Raw genomic sequence first — 15,928 nt, forward strand, 5'->3', positions numbered from 1 at the left:
AGATTTTAATCAAATGGGCCAAGGAGTGACAGATGGAGTTTAATTTAGATAAATGCGGGTGCTGCATTTTGGAAATGCAAATCAGGGCAGGACTTATACACTTAATAGTAAGATTCTGGGGAGTGTTGCTGATCAGAGTGACTTTGGAGTGCAAATTCATAGTTCCTTGAAAGTGGGATCACAGGAAGACAGGACAGTAAAGAATGCGTTTGGTATGCTTGCCTTTATTAGTTATTGCATTGAGTATAGGAGTTGGGACGTCATTTTGCAGCTGTACAGGACATTGGTTAGGCCAATATTGGAATACTGTGTGCAGTGCTGGTTACCCTACTATAGAAGATATGTTGTGAAATTCAAAAGGGTTCAGAAAAAAATTTACAAGGATGTTGCCTGCGTTGGAAAGCTTGAGCTACATGGAGGGGTTCGATCGGCTGGGACTATTTTCTGTGGAGCATCGAAGACTGATGGGTGATATTAGAAAGGTTTCTAAAATCATTAAGGGCATGGATAGGGTAAATAGACCAGTTCTTTACCGGGGTGGGGGAGTCCAAAACTAGGAGGACATAAGTTTAAGGTGAGAGGGAAAAACTTTAGAAGTGATCTAAATGGCCACTTTTTCACACGGAGGGTGGTATGTGTATGGAATGAGCTGCCAGAGGAAGTGGTGAAGGCTGATACAATTACATTTAAAAGGCATCTGGATGGGTATATAAATAGGAAGGGTTTTAGTGAGCTTTGAGAAGATTTGTGGCTCGAGTTGAGTTTCTAGATGTAGGTTTGCTTACTGAGCTGGAAGGTTCCTTTCCAGATGTTTCTGCCCGATTGTCCAATGTCAACTAACACACTAAAACAGCAGCTAATGAACTTGAAAGACCCTATATAGACAACAAGCAAAATTAATGTCATTTACAAAATACCATGCAAGGACTGTAACAAACACTACATTGGACAAACTGGCAGAAAACTAGCCACCAGAATACATGAACATCACCTAGCCACAAAATGACATGACCCTCTCTCGCTAGTATCCTTACATACAGGTAAGGAAGGACACCACATTCATCCTAGGACAAGCCAAACAGAGACATGCATGAGAATTCCTAGAAGCATGGCATTCCGACTGGAACTCTATCAACAAACACATCAAGTTATACCACATCTACCACCCCCTGGGAAAAAGAACAGGACATTGACATCACCACAGGAAATGACATCACCAACCCAAATAAACCAAAACATATATATAGAAAGCGGGAATTATCAGGAGTGCTTCGCCCGGAGGCCCACTGAAGATGTTACCTAGTAGGGTGACAAAATATCTAGAAATGAACCTTCCAGCTCAGTGAGCAAACCTACATCCATAGGAAGAGTTTAGAGGCATAAGGGCCGAGTGCTGGCAAAAGAGACTATTTAGGATTTATTTAGGATATCTGTTTGGCATAGACAAGTTGAACCAAAGGGTCTGTTTCCATGCTGTATATCTCTAAGACTCTATGACTAAGTTACCCAGCAATTCTGATAAGATTGCAGTTGGAACTATTACTTCATATGATACAAGATTACAAATATAATTTATTCACAAATTGCCCAGACTAAAGGAGGTTTGGAAAGCAAGATTTTAAACAAGAGTCCAAAACTATCCATATCGTTTTTGAATCAGAGGACATGTTCAGGAAGTCAAAGTTAATTAGTTTGGATCGTTACCTAACACATACGGGGTGCCATTATACTCCAAGGTACTAGTTTTTGAGCTAGGACTTTTCTGTGCATTTTGCACCAGGCATAGGATCAGCTTGGAAATAAGCAAGGAGGGAGAAAGAACTCTTTAAGAAACTGTGGAGCACTTCATGAGTCAACAGTGAAGTTTGTACTGACCACTACGGTGAGATCCTTAAGGAGAATTAGACGGACGCTTGACTAAATATTAATAGGAAGACCCCAAGAAATTACCGCCTTTGGAGAATCAGTGCAAATTGCCAAGTGCTATGGTATTGGTTTACTTTCATAGGTGAAAAAGTCATTAAAATCCAATGTTGTACAGGGGAGCTCGTTGGTGAAAAAAAACCTGCAGATCCTGGAGGGTATTTATAGTCGTTATTTAGAATTTTTAAAATTCTCGCAGAGTTAAAATTTGTTCAAAACGTGAAATCTAATGTAGTACTAGCAGTTAATAACTGGGAGTTTGAATCTATTTTTATAAAAAGGCTCCTTTGACTTTTAAAATAGTCTCAAATGTTGGGTATGTTACCATGTAGATCATAACTCCACCATAGGGTCAAACTAGGTTTATCTAATAATCCTCAGGTGATCTCCTGGACCTTTTAGTCACTTCCTAATGAGCTGCTTAATATTAAAGTCAGGCAGATACTTTGAGCTAGACTGTAATACAAAGACATATGCATTGCTCTTTTTTGCTGAGAGACATATTGGAACCTGTAGTATAGCAGTCTTTTATTCCAGTTGTACTTCACACTCTAAGTGTTATGCATTTTATTTAACAAATAGAATAAAATCTGGCTGTATATTGAACTATTTGCATGGAATTTTAAATGCGACCTAGGATTATGACCTCTAAAATTGCAAAGTTGGCATTGTGTTGGGCCACACACATTGTCGACAGAAACACAAGTGTTTGTACTGACAACGGAGAGCTGTGTAAATATTATTTCAGATTGTTTCTTTTCTCAGTCATGGAGCTGGAATCTGTGATAACATTGGTCTGCCTGTGCTTACCTATCAAACATTTCTTTTAAAAGTACTTTGTTATTTTAAGCAGTACCAATTCATACAAGCAGATTACCTTTAGCAATCAGGGAAATTTACACAACGAAGGAAACTATTTAGCTCATCTTACTGCGTTTTCCCTCTGTCTAAATGGGCATGCTCCCAAACAATTCAGCATGGTCACATACAGGAGAGTAGCCGATGGTTTTATGGTGCATAATTTGCTCCAATAAATCAAAGTGGGTATGTGCTGACTTCTGATCCTCCTCCCGGGCACAGTCACTATATATAATCAGGCCTGTTCCACTCAGAAATTTACTGATGAGTCATCTCTTTCCATTACCAACAGCACTAAGGGAAATATTCCAATGATTACATATTGTGGGTGGGATTTGAAAGCACAAAACTTTCCAACTACAGTATAAAGAGGTGACAATTTATTTCATGAACAGTACCATTGTGGAACAGTCCTGAGGGATCTGGGAGCTGCTCCAATCATAAAATGTGGTTGACAGTTCAGAGAGGTCAGAAATAAATGACTTCGCTCTTTGAGAACTTAATGGCATTCAACAGAATCAGCAAGAGCATGAAACTGCAAGTAGAAGACATTAGACCCACCAAGCCTGCTCCAATATTACCCATGATCATATCTGATCCTCCACCTCAACACCAAACACCTAACCTCTCCTCATAACTTTAGCCTCTATAACAAGATAATAAGTGTATTTCTTTAAGAAAACAATTTCTCCCAGTTTCCAAACTTTTGAATTTGTTTCATCCTTTCAGTTTCTTCATGTCAGTTACACAGTATTTAATTTAATTGCGAGGTTAAACAAAGGACACTTTGGTAAAACCCAATGTTTTTATTTAGGTGGGAATGGGCGATGAGGGTGGGAAAGAGGATGGTGGTGAGATGTCAGAAAGAGGCAAGTACACAATAACTACTGGTAAAGGCGAGAAGCAGCTGAGAAATGGATAGTCATGAAAAGGAGGTGGAGAGGTGGGTAGAGCAATGCCAACATTAACAAAGGAGAGGAGAGACAAGGCAATATTTTGGTGCTGGAGATAAAATACGAGCTGAAACTGTGTTGCGAGAAACTGTTCAGCTCAAACAGAGTTGGAAGAGAGAAAGAGTGTCAGGTCAAAGTGACAATAAAAGCTGAAATAATATTATGAACTTGGTGTTGGAGACAAGCAGTGTTTGGAAAAGGATGGTCAGTTAGATAGAGTACAGCAACTCTGGGGACTACAGTAACAAGGGAATGACAGCATGACTGCTGCCTTTGTTAGAAATAATGGTCAAGTTCATCAACTAAAAATCAAATTGCTACTCACATTTTGACGATAACAACCAGGAGGAAAAGGAAATATTGAAATGTTTCAAGTTAGCTAGAATGGATCACCATGTACTTTTGGAAAGGTCTGGCCTATAAGAGACTCCAGTTCTGCAGCAATGTGGTTCATTCCTAACTGCTATTTGAGCAATTAGGGATGGACAATAAGTACTGACCTAGACAGTAGTGCTCCCATCCCCTGAATACATAATAAAAAATTGAATATAGGAATCTGACAAGTTCCCAGAAAACATACCATCAAAACGTGAAGAAATGCATTATCAATCATGCCTAAGTGTCCTCTTCAAGCTTTAATGAAAGGAGGTTGGGTATCTACATCTTCGCGTACTGGAAGCACAAATGGCTCAATTCAATCTACTTTTTGCAGAATAAGTTTTCCACTATACCAGTAAGCTGTATGGTGCATGCAATTACTGCTGATGAAGGATCAGACAGAATCTATTGCAGAACAATGCAAAATGCACCAAATGAATTTTATGTAGAATTAGAATACGTATTCTACGTGTCACTAGTTACTTTGCTTTAGTCATCCTAGATATCTTGTAATCAACCTGCTCAGATGTTGGGAGTTGAACCCAGGTCTCTCAGTTCAGCAGTGGGGACACTACCACTGCACCATGAGATTCCTTCAAAGTCACTTTCCATTTTTTTTTAAACAAACCCACTCAGAAATAGTACTACACACCTCTGGAACCAGGGCCTCCTGGCTCAGAAGTAGAGACATTATCACTGCATCACAAGAACCCCTTTAAAGTCACCTTTTTAACACAATTTATACTTCCTACAGCTGCCTTGTCATTCATTGATCATTGGCAATTGGAATCAAGTGCCTATGAGGTTTAAATCTTTTCTGAACCACACATGAATTAATAGTGATTAAGCAAACATAACAATCATGATTGTATCTGAAAGAAAGTTAACGACCGGGAAATGGAAATAAAACTGGAGCATAAAGTCTAGAATGTGGACTCTGATACTAATTGGCCAATGGTGAGTGACCCTTTAATTGGATTGCAAGATCATGTTTAACTACATTCTACTTTGGTAAGAGAACTGAAAAGTTGAGCATTGCGAGTAAGGTATTATGTTAACAATCAGTAATTTGAAATCAATGCTGCTTATGAGCATAAAATGTAGGGAAAAATTAAAAAAAAAGGTCAAACAGATATAAAATCCAGCAATTACCACAGAAGAAAATACAATTACTACCCGTCATTATGTGCATCTTTAAGTCTACAGTCAGAGATGTACAGCAAGGAAACAGACAATTCCATCCAACATGTGTATGCTGACCAAATATCCCAACCCAATGTAGTCCCATTATCCAGCACTTGGCCCATATCCTTCTAAACCCTTCCTATGCATATACGCATCCAGATGCCTTTTAAATGTTGCAATTATACCAGCCTCCACCACTTCTTCTGGCAGCTCATTTCTACACACACCACCCTCAGTGAAAAAGTTGCTCCTTGGGTCCCTTTTATATATTTCCCCTCTCACCCTAAACCTCTAGTTATGAACTTCCCCAACCCAGGGAAAATACTTTGTCTATTTACCCTATTCATGCTTCTCATGACTTTATAAACCTCTAGGTGGCCATCTGTCAGCCTCTGACACTTCAGGGAAAACAGCCCCAGTCTCCCACATCCTCACTCACAGCAAACCCTGTTCACATATCACCTCCCATTTTCATTTGTATCAGTTGCTCATCTCAATGATAGAAGAGCCCAGCATATCATTGCAAAAGACAAGACTGAGGCATTTACAGCAAACTTCAGCCAGAAGTAATCTATCTTGGTCTTTTCCATGAGTTCCCAACATCACAGATACCAATCTTCAGTCAGTTTGACTTACTCCACATATCAAGAAGCGGTTAGAGGCATTGGATATTGAAAAGGCTATAGGGCCTGACAACATTCCTGCAATAACACTGTAGACCTGTGCTCCAAAACTTGCTGCTTCATGAACCAAGCTGTTCCAAGTTACTCACCATCCTGACTTGGAAATACATTGCTGTTCTTTCACTGTCAAAATCCTGGAATCCCCTCCCTATGGATTAACCTACAACACATGGGTGGCAGCAGTTAAAGAAGACAGCTCATCACCATCTTCTCAAGGGCAACTAGGGACAGGCAATAGATGCTGGCCAGCCAGTGGTGTCCACAAAGCATAACTGAATAATAAAATCAATGGCTCCCTTTCCAGCAACAATCATTTTAAAACTCGCATTTTTATGCTCAGATCGCTAAATGAGATTGCTCAATCAGTATAAAATGCCGCCAGTTCTACTGTAGATGCCATTTCTGACTCCATCCATTTATAATCTTTAGCATTCAACCATTAGTCACTGTCAGCTGACAAAACCCTGGATATTTTCTAATCAACCTGCTCGGAGGTGTCATTACAGAGCAGGTGGAATGTGAACTCAGGTCTCCTGGCCCATTGGCAGGAAAACTACCACAGTGCCACAAGAGCCCTCTGACGAGGCCCGAATCCTCTCCATTTTGTTCTCCTTGAAGGCATTACTAAAAAAAAAGTCAAAATGTTTTCACATTGTGGCAATGTTAAATTTATATTACAAATCAACAATTTAAGACATTCCTCAAGATCCAGTTTGACCAAGCTTTTAATTGTTGATCCTAATTTGCTTTCATGTAACTTGGTGAGAAGTTTTGTCTCAATTTTCCTGTGTAGTTGCTTTGGATATCCTACGTTTAAAAGTACTATAAACAGTGATCATTGTTAAATATCCAGGAATGAATGAATACTTGTATATATCCTTGACATAGAATCACTGATGTACGGTCATTCTGGACTTTAACTTGTTGGAAAGCAAGTCAGTAGAAGATTGAATTGAAACATTTCTGCACTGATCTGACGTTTTTAAAAGCAGAGGATCCTTCAGTGTTTTGATAAACAATGGGTGAATTCTCATGGGAATTTCATCAATAAATTGATGGGTCAAGGTGAGTCAACAGTAGGAACTGGAATGGAATGAATTCTGAGACAGGAAATGCAGATGCGCTTAATCTGGGAAAATCCAGAGTTGGCAGCAGACCATTGCAATGTTTGCTACAACAATGAATAGGTTCTACCCCACTACAATCCTACACAGCTACTAGCTTCATGTACTAAAATAACTTTAATGATGCCTCCAGAGCATCAGCTATTACAGTTCAGTGACTCAGTTGTCAAAGAAAATAATTTCTCCCTAAGTTAATTCAAGTCTTCACTCTCAGTGAAACTCTCTGCATGAATCATTTTGTTCAGTCTCATCACAAATTCAGGAATGGACAATCATTCGTGTCAGTCCTCTTAATTCTCACTCACAGGTCAGCAAAGACAATAGCACACATCCATTGCCTACATTGAAATATTTACGTCTCAAATGACATAATAAACTTCAATTATTGAGGCTAATGTCTAAAACCAAATCAAATCTAAAACTTAGCAAACACATCCATCAGGACTAGATTCAGAGACAGCTGCCTTAAGGGGCTTTTGTTCTAAGCATTATAACCTTAGAGTTAACATGACCTGCAATACTAATGTAATTTCCAAGCTTTCTAACTTTTCCTGTTCTGAAAAATTAATAATATATATTAAGTTATTAAAAAATGCAGCTTTCTGGTGAGTTTTTGATTTCAGTTACTGCTATCTATCGCACATCTGTTGCAACTATTAGCAATGTGGATAGCTTAACTTTCCATAAGGGCCTGGGAGAGGCAGCTGTAGATGGTGTTGATCACTGCATTCCTCCCCCAAAAGCCCTTATCAACTCAACACCTCCATCCAACCCTCTCTTCTGAGGGAGTCTGAAGGTTGATGATGCAATGTACTGAAACTTATGATGAGATTTTTAAACTGAGATACAGACCATCAAAGCTGAGATATTTTGCTCAACCTATAAAACATTTTGACCCGCTGTGAAAAGGTGTTTCAGGTCCTGTGTGACCTTTCTTCAGAAGTCAAAGGTACCAGATGTTACAAATTAGCCAATTTCATAAGAAGCTGGGCTAGACTAAGCCACAAAAAACCAGAACATGAGATTGAAAACCCTTACGAATCCTGGGAGGATTTGTGGACCCCCTTTCAGTCAAGTAGCACAATAGTTATGTTACAACATCTTCCTGAGGTTTTTTTTTAAAATAGAGATGAGCATGAAAGATTTGGCTTCCTTATTTTCTTTTGCCAAGAGAATGAATTACATATTTTTCTGTCTTATCACAACAAACCTGTAATATGCTTCTTTCTGTTGGTTGGTAATTGGTTGTATTTCTCTCATGCTCCCCAAATTTTGTTTTACTAGGAAATTTGGGTGTGCTTACATCTCCAAAGTGGGATTTGCAAGGTTGGCCTATGGGCTCTTTATCAGTCACTAAAATCAGATTACAGGAATTAACCTGAACTTCAAATAACGCTTACCATTTTAGAAAGAATGAATCTACAGCAATATTGTTTGGGCTTGCCAGAGAGACATTGTGATAGCAGGATATAGTCAGCCATTGTAACACAAGCTGGTTATGACATTCTGATGGAAATGCTTGGAGGTTGACTAAGATGATGTGTTCTTAAAAGTTTAACCTGTTTATGAAATAATGCAATTCATGAAGTGAAAATAAAACTTGAAGATAGTTGTGAAGTAAAGCTGGCATAAGATTTTAGATCAAAACGTTCATTTTTAAATAACCAAGGAAGTAAATGTGTGATTACATCAAGATACAAGAGTATAAACTTGTTGCACAGAAGTTTTCCCATAATGCAAGAATATGCAGGAAACCAGAGTATCTCTCCAATTTCCAGAGGTCTGGAAAATTGTCTTTCTCTTGGAAGTAAGAGATACAAGAGATAAAGGCATGCTGCATACTTTGTATAAATTAACAGTAAACTGTGTTAGTCCCACACAAGGAGCTGACTAGTTGTCAACTCTTGAAACCTCAGTCTTTTTCACAGAGATGAAGCAGAGACCATGCACACCAGCTTCAACTACTGTCATGGTCTTTTCAATGGAGCAAGTATTTCCCTGTATCCCAGTGAACCTCACACCAACAATCAATATTACAATAAAGCTCAATTTGCAATTAAGCTTCTGTAAGCAGCAACCTGAAATGTAGAAAATAACTGGCACATTTATCGACATAATCACTCCTTGCAGCAATTTATTGTTCATGAATGGCTGTGAAATACACAATTAGTACCAACTAACTCCAGTGACTTGTTGCAAATACATTTCAATTGCAGAGATAATCAAACAGTCAATATTGCATATTTGTCTGCTTTAACACTCCAGTTTTCTTAAATGAATGGTACACATATTTACCCAAGATGAGTTGACAAAAAAAAGTTTATAGTAGGCTTTGTTCTTTTAGAATATTTTATAACCCTACAATATTGAAAGTAGAACTCAGCTTCCCCCCCCCCGACAAAATAATCAATTAAACACATCAAGTTCTCACTTCCACTAATTTATAGTGTTGAAAACACTGAGCCTATCGTACAAAACTAAAACTTTTTTAAAAGACTAATATGCAGCATGGAATGCTAGAAAAGAATATTTTGCTCTGAAAGATCTATGTTGATAATGCAAACCAATACAAACATTGTGTTATGTTTTATACATTTAAAGACAAGTCTTTTGAGGCAAAAGTCTCATATTATAAAGTCGCTTATCCGAACAAATCAATACTCCAACCTAAATTGCACTCCAAATCTTTTGATGAATTGTACAATTATGTTTTTTCAAAAACAGGAAGAGAACATCTTAGTGCTATAATAGCAACAAATTCAGCCTGTTGTGTGTGCCAGCTCCTTGACTGAATACAAAACTTTACTTCTGATCTCTCCTTCTTGCTGTGTATTTAGCTTTGCTTCAATTATCTTATAAAGAATAATAATCTGGCTTCATTTTTTGTTTCAAGAAGTTTTCCTTAAACTGCAGTAATTAAACAAAAATAGGTCAGAAATAAAACAGCAGCTAGATCAACTTGCAGTCCAACAAGCTGCATGCCATCAAGGGCAAAGAAACAAATACAAAGGTACCATCAAACCAGACCCGATATTCCCACACTATAGCTATTTTGAACTGCCGCACCAAGCTCAGAATGCCTCAACTGAATGTCAATTCCCAGAATTAGACAAAACATGCCATATATTACGGAGGTCAAAATTAGTTTAACTTGCATGTAGTTCACATTCCATTCCAATTTTGGTAGAGGCTTTCCTTTGCAAATTTCTTTTACGTTTTTTATTCCAAATATTGTTTGTAAGGATTTATGAATACATTTTAAAGTACGTTCAAGTGGACAAGAACAAATTCTTATGCAATATGACTGTCTTTTTGAGGTCATCAGAGAAGTTTTTAAAAAACTCTAAAAAGAATCATACAATGAAGCAATGTTAATCCTGGACTTTCACCAGTTTTTCTGCACAAAATTCCAGAAAATAGGTTGCCACTTCCTATGGAACCAAATGAAGATAATGGGGCAGGCTTTTCGCAAGCTAGCCATTTTGCCAATGCATAAAGAAATAATGCATAGGGACCTTGCAGAATTCCGACAACAGCACACTCCAAAGGAACAGAAAATTGAATTTTCCACTGGGCAATTCTGCTACGCTTGGAACCCTACAAAGGTCTCCACAAAAACTGGATACTTCAGACAGTTCCAAAGAAATTAAGTTATAGAGTTATTCACAAAAAGTTAAATTATTAAATACACCATGTGACTCTTGTGTCCAAATGACTCTATTACCTTCAACATCCTGGAGCATCAGAGGCTGAAGGTGACCTTATGAAATCATGAGGGGCATGGATAGGATAAATAGACAAAGTCTTTTCTCTGGGCTGGGGAGTGCAGAGCTAGAGGGCATAGGTTTAGGGTGAGAGGGGAAAGATATAAAAGAGATCTAAGGGGCAACATTTTCGCGCAAAAGGTGTTACATGTATGGAATGAACTGCCAGAGGAATTAAAGGAGGCTAGTATAATTGCAACATTTAAAAGACATCTGGATGGGTATATGAATAGGAAGGGTTTGGAGAGATATCGGCCAGGTTCTGGCAAGTGGGACTAGATTGGGTTGGGATAGCTGGTCGGCATGGACGAGTTGGACTGAAGGGTCTGTTTCCGTGCTGTACAACTCTATGACTCTATCCCTTACATATACCTCTCCCCGAGCTAAATGCTGTGAAAAGGGAGTGTGATTTGCCTTCCTTCAACATTCTATGCTTCAGAAGTATGGCTTAGCATTTTTGAGGGAGACCTGAATGGAACCTCCATTCAGAAATGCAGAGTTCCCTTCTTTCAGAAAAAAACAGACCTGTGTGGGATCACCAATCACTAAGAAAATCTGGCCCACCATTAGGAATTTCACTATTCCTGTAGAATGGTTACTAGATGGATTAAAAGTGACAATTTGAAAGCTAATTTCCTGAATCAAAGTATCAGTTCAGAAATAAGAATGACAGAATTCCTTATTGTGGAAGCAGGCCATTCAGCAAGCCATTGAAGTGTGTCAAGAGTGTGTGGTGCCCTGAAGTGTGTCCCAACCAGGCCCACTTTGACAATTGTCTAATTCACAAAGTTGTTAGTATTTAATATTTAATTGAAGTTTTAAAAAAATATTGAATTGGGATAAGAAATCTAATCGATACTGACAAAGTTACTATTTCGTCAGATCAATCTTACTGAGAGTTTAAGTTGGGTAAGTGACCGAATTTGCAGTTCACTTAGAGTCAATAATCTGAGGTGTGAAACAAATGTCTGGACAATTAATAACGTCTACAACATATAGATTGATAAAGCTGGAGGCATGCAAACCAAATAACTGCTAGGTTTGATCTCTAGTTTGTGCAAAATTAGCAGACTACAACAGCTTCATAAAACCTTCAACACCTTGGTCTCTCAATAGTCAAAACTAAGGCTGAAACTTGCTACTTTAATGAGATACCAGAGGGCTGTTATCACCTGTGCTTCAACTGTCAACATATGCCTGTGTATTCAACAGAGAAGAGAAAGAAAATCTCAGTAGCAATGCACATATAGATTGTTGAGCAAATTAGTATAACATATTCAAACCCTCAAAAATATGATGACTCATATTCCTTCATGGATAAGCAGCACTTAATTTGAAGGAAAAATCCCACGATAAGCTTTTCAAGACCTTTGAAGTTTATTTTTGCACCAGGTTCAAACACTGACCTCAGTAAGATAAAGTGCCTTATTCTAAATAACAATATTGCACATACAAACTATATAAAAATCAAGGTGCACACAAATATTTAAAATTCATTTATTTATATTCAACAAAATACATTTTTGACATATTATTGAAGCCAGTTTCATGCAGATACAAGACGTGAACAACTCTGTAGGCAGATGAGATCTCAATGCACAGATCAATAAATAAACTTCATGAAGTCTGAACAGCCAAAGTTAACTCCACACAATTATTTCTTTAAAACATACAGACGTCAACCACACTTAACAGCCTGCAGTGCACCAATGTCCAAACATGAGCTCCAAGTGTTTTCATCACATCTATTGAAAGGATGTTAAAATGCCAACAAAAGAAAAACAATTAACTTGTTTGCAAAATTGACATAAACAAGTGTTGGTCAATAGTTTAAAAGAACATTCTAAACTTGCAAGTAATGATAAACTAGACATTTTACACTAATTTATACAAATGTGTAATTAACATTCATTATGAATTTGCTGCATCATATAGGTATGCTGATTTTGACAGCACAAAAGATCAGAGTAAATTCTTTCACCTAACAATCTGGATTGTATGATGAAAGATTTCCATTAGGTCATGCAACTGGTGCAATGTAAGCCCTAACACTTATTAATTCAGGTCAAAATCAACATCTATCAGGTTTCTGATAAAGAAAAACTTTTAAACAGTTTTACACTTTTAGATGTTGATTGATAATGTATTTTCAGTAATGTATTTTCTATTTTCAACTTCCAGCACTTGAAAACCCAATATCAAGCAAATCATTAAGTGATCAAAGATTAATCAGTTTGGTGTAAAATTTAGTTCAGCATTTATTATTGAAAGATGTGGTGTGGGGAGGGAAATTATGTCCTCTGTGTATAAATGCTTTGATGGCACTTAAAGTATTTACTGAGAATAACATTTAAATATTACATCCTTTCTCTTGAAACTGAAATATAGATATTGCCGGGGCCTACTAATTCCGGATTATAGCATAAGCTCACTTTGAGTCAATTTCAACAAATATAGCATTAACACAAACCACAAATTTCCCTGCAGTCTTCTTAATATCCTAATGATTTGATGCTTTCAAGGGATAAACCCAGATCTTTAACAAATTAATGAGAATTATGTTTTTTGACAGTAGCCACTTCAACATTACCATCATTGATGATAAAGGCAAAAACCATCAAAATTTCTTTAAACATAGACTATGCTCCTTAGCATGTAACGATTCTAGCCAAGAAACAACAGAATGACAAGTTATCCATTCCAGCAATAGGTTTATTAGTAAAATTCAATTCAGGAATCAACATATTTCAAATTCTTTGTTGACAGAGAGTCTTCAACTTAAGATATATTATCAATGGGTTAGACAGTGCTATTAATGTCAGCAGTTGCCATAGGCCAGCTGAGACACACAAAAAGTTCACTTCTTTATCTGGTAATGGGCCTAGAAATGATGCCAATAGGAAGTCAGTGAGTATGTTTTGGGATTGTATGATTAAATTATACCTTAAAATTAATGAACAAAATTTGTATTAGTTTTATGCCAGGAATGGGTCAACTGGCATGGAGCTCCTTAGGTGTATAAGAAGTTGGGTCACTAGACAGGAGTGCAAAGTTCATCATGGCAGCTGGGGAACTGAAGAACAGTTAAATATATTTGTAATTTAAAAAAATTATTTGAATGATTATCATTGCTGATCGTATCAGACTGGCATTAAAAACTCAACTGGTTCACTAGTATCTTTTAGGGAGGAAAACCTGCTTATAAGGATTGCCTTATTAGCGACTCCAGGCTTACAGCAATGTCATTGAATCATAAACGATCATCTGAAGTGGCCAAGCAAACCACACCACTCAAACAGGCAGCTCATTAGCACATTTTTAAGGGCAGTTAGGGATGAACAATAATTGCTGGCATCCCATGAGAGATATTAGAAATCTTTACAACTGTTCTTACCGAAATGCAATGTTGCTATTTATAGTGGCGACATTTTTGATATGGTCTTAGAATGAGGCTTTCATATCCTAAATGCACTCATAGCTCCATTTATTAGTACTCTCAATAAGACAATCTACTGGAGACTAAACCAACATTTATGTTATTTAGGATTCTGCACATCCAAACCCCAATGTCTTGGAATCACGAAGTGTGGAAATTACAATTTGAAACTATATTCTGCCTATATATATCTGGGCATCAAGCCAGTCATCCACAATATCAGCTCTCAGACATTTATTTACATATCATTTATGCTGTCAGTTGCCAGAGATAAAACCTTGTTTTTATTTGTGCCTTAACTTAGCTCCTTGAGACAGTTAATATATATATTTTAATACACACATTAATATAAATATGCAAACTAATTTTTTTTTAAAAGAGTGAGTGCAACACATCACATTTGAATTTTTCCTTAAGTCAGAATATGAAGAAATGACTGGAGGGAGCGTATTCTGCAAAGGCTATCAGCTCGGAACACATTCTGGCAACATTATTGAAACCATGTGGTCCAAAATTAGCTATGTACCTTGCCAAGCTGATCCGGTACTGTTACAACACTGGCGTACACCCAGCAATGTGGAGGATTGTCCACAAATGTCCTGTCCACAAAAAGCAGAACAAATCTAAGCCAATCAATTATCATCCTACCTATTAAAGTTATGGATGTTGACAGTGAATGCAAGTGGCATTCACCCAAAGGTAACCAGTTCACTTGATGCTCAGCTTGGGTTACACTGGGCTCACTCAGCTCCTGAACTCATTAAAACCTTGATCTAAATATGGACAAAAGAGTTGAATACAAGAAGGGAAGAAAGGATTACAATCCAACATTCAAGGCAGAATTTGGGCAAATCCAGCATCAAGGAGCCTTTGCAAAGCTGGAGTCAATAGGAATCAGGGGAAAATTCTGTACTGGTTAAGAGTCATTCCTGACACAACAGAAGATGGTTGTGGTGTTGGAGGTTGAACACCTCAGTCCAAGGATATCACTGCAGGAGTTCCTCAGAGTACTGTCTTTGGCTCAGCCATCTTCAGCTGCTTCAAGGACTTTATCTACATAAAGTCAAGATGGGGTGCTTGCTGATGACTGCATAATATTCAGAGTTATTTGTAACTTCTCAGATATTGAGGCAGTATATGTATGTAGAAAGACTGTGACAACATCCAGATTTGGGCTGGTAGTGGCAACTAACATTTGAACCACACAGTGCCAGGCAATGACTATCTCCAACAAGAGAGGAGCCAAACAGTGGCACTTGACATTAACATCACTGAATTTCCTATTATCCTAGGGTCGACCATTGACCAGAAACTGAACTGTACCTGCAATACAAATACCATGGCAACAACAGCAGGTAAGAGGCTAGAAACTCTGCTGAGCAACTCATCATCCAATTCTCTAATGCCTGCCTACAATATAAAAAACACAAGTCAGAGTGAGCCTGTTCCACCTGTCTTATCTCCAATGTCATTCAAAAAGTTCAACACCATCCATGAAGAAGCAGTGGCACTCTATTCAAAACAGCTACATTTATTCTCCTACAGTACCAACGCAGTAGCAGAAATGTGTACCATTCACAAGATGCACTTTAACAACTCTTGAAGACTCCATTGTACAGTACTT

Source organism: Hemiscyllium ocellatum, chromosome 26, assembly GCF_020745735.1.
Source record: "Hemiscyllium ocellatum isolate sHemOce1 chromosome 26, sHemOce1.pat.X.cur, whole genome shotgun sequence".
NCBI classification, from domain to species: Eukaryota; Metazoa; Chordata; class Chondrichthyes; order Orectolobiformes; family Hemiscylliidae; genus Hemiscyllium; species Hemiscyllium ocellatum.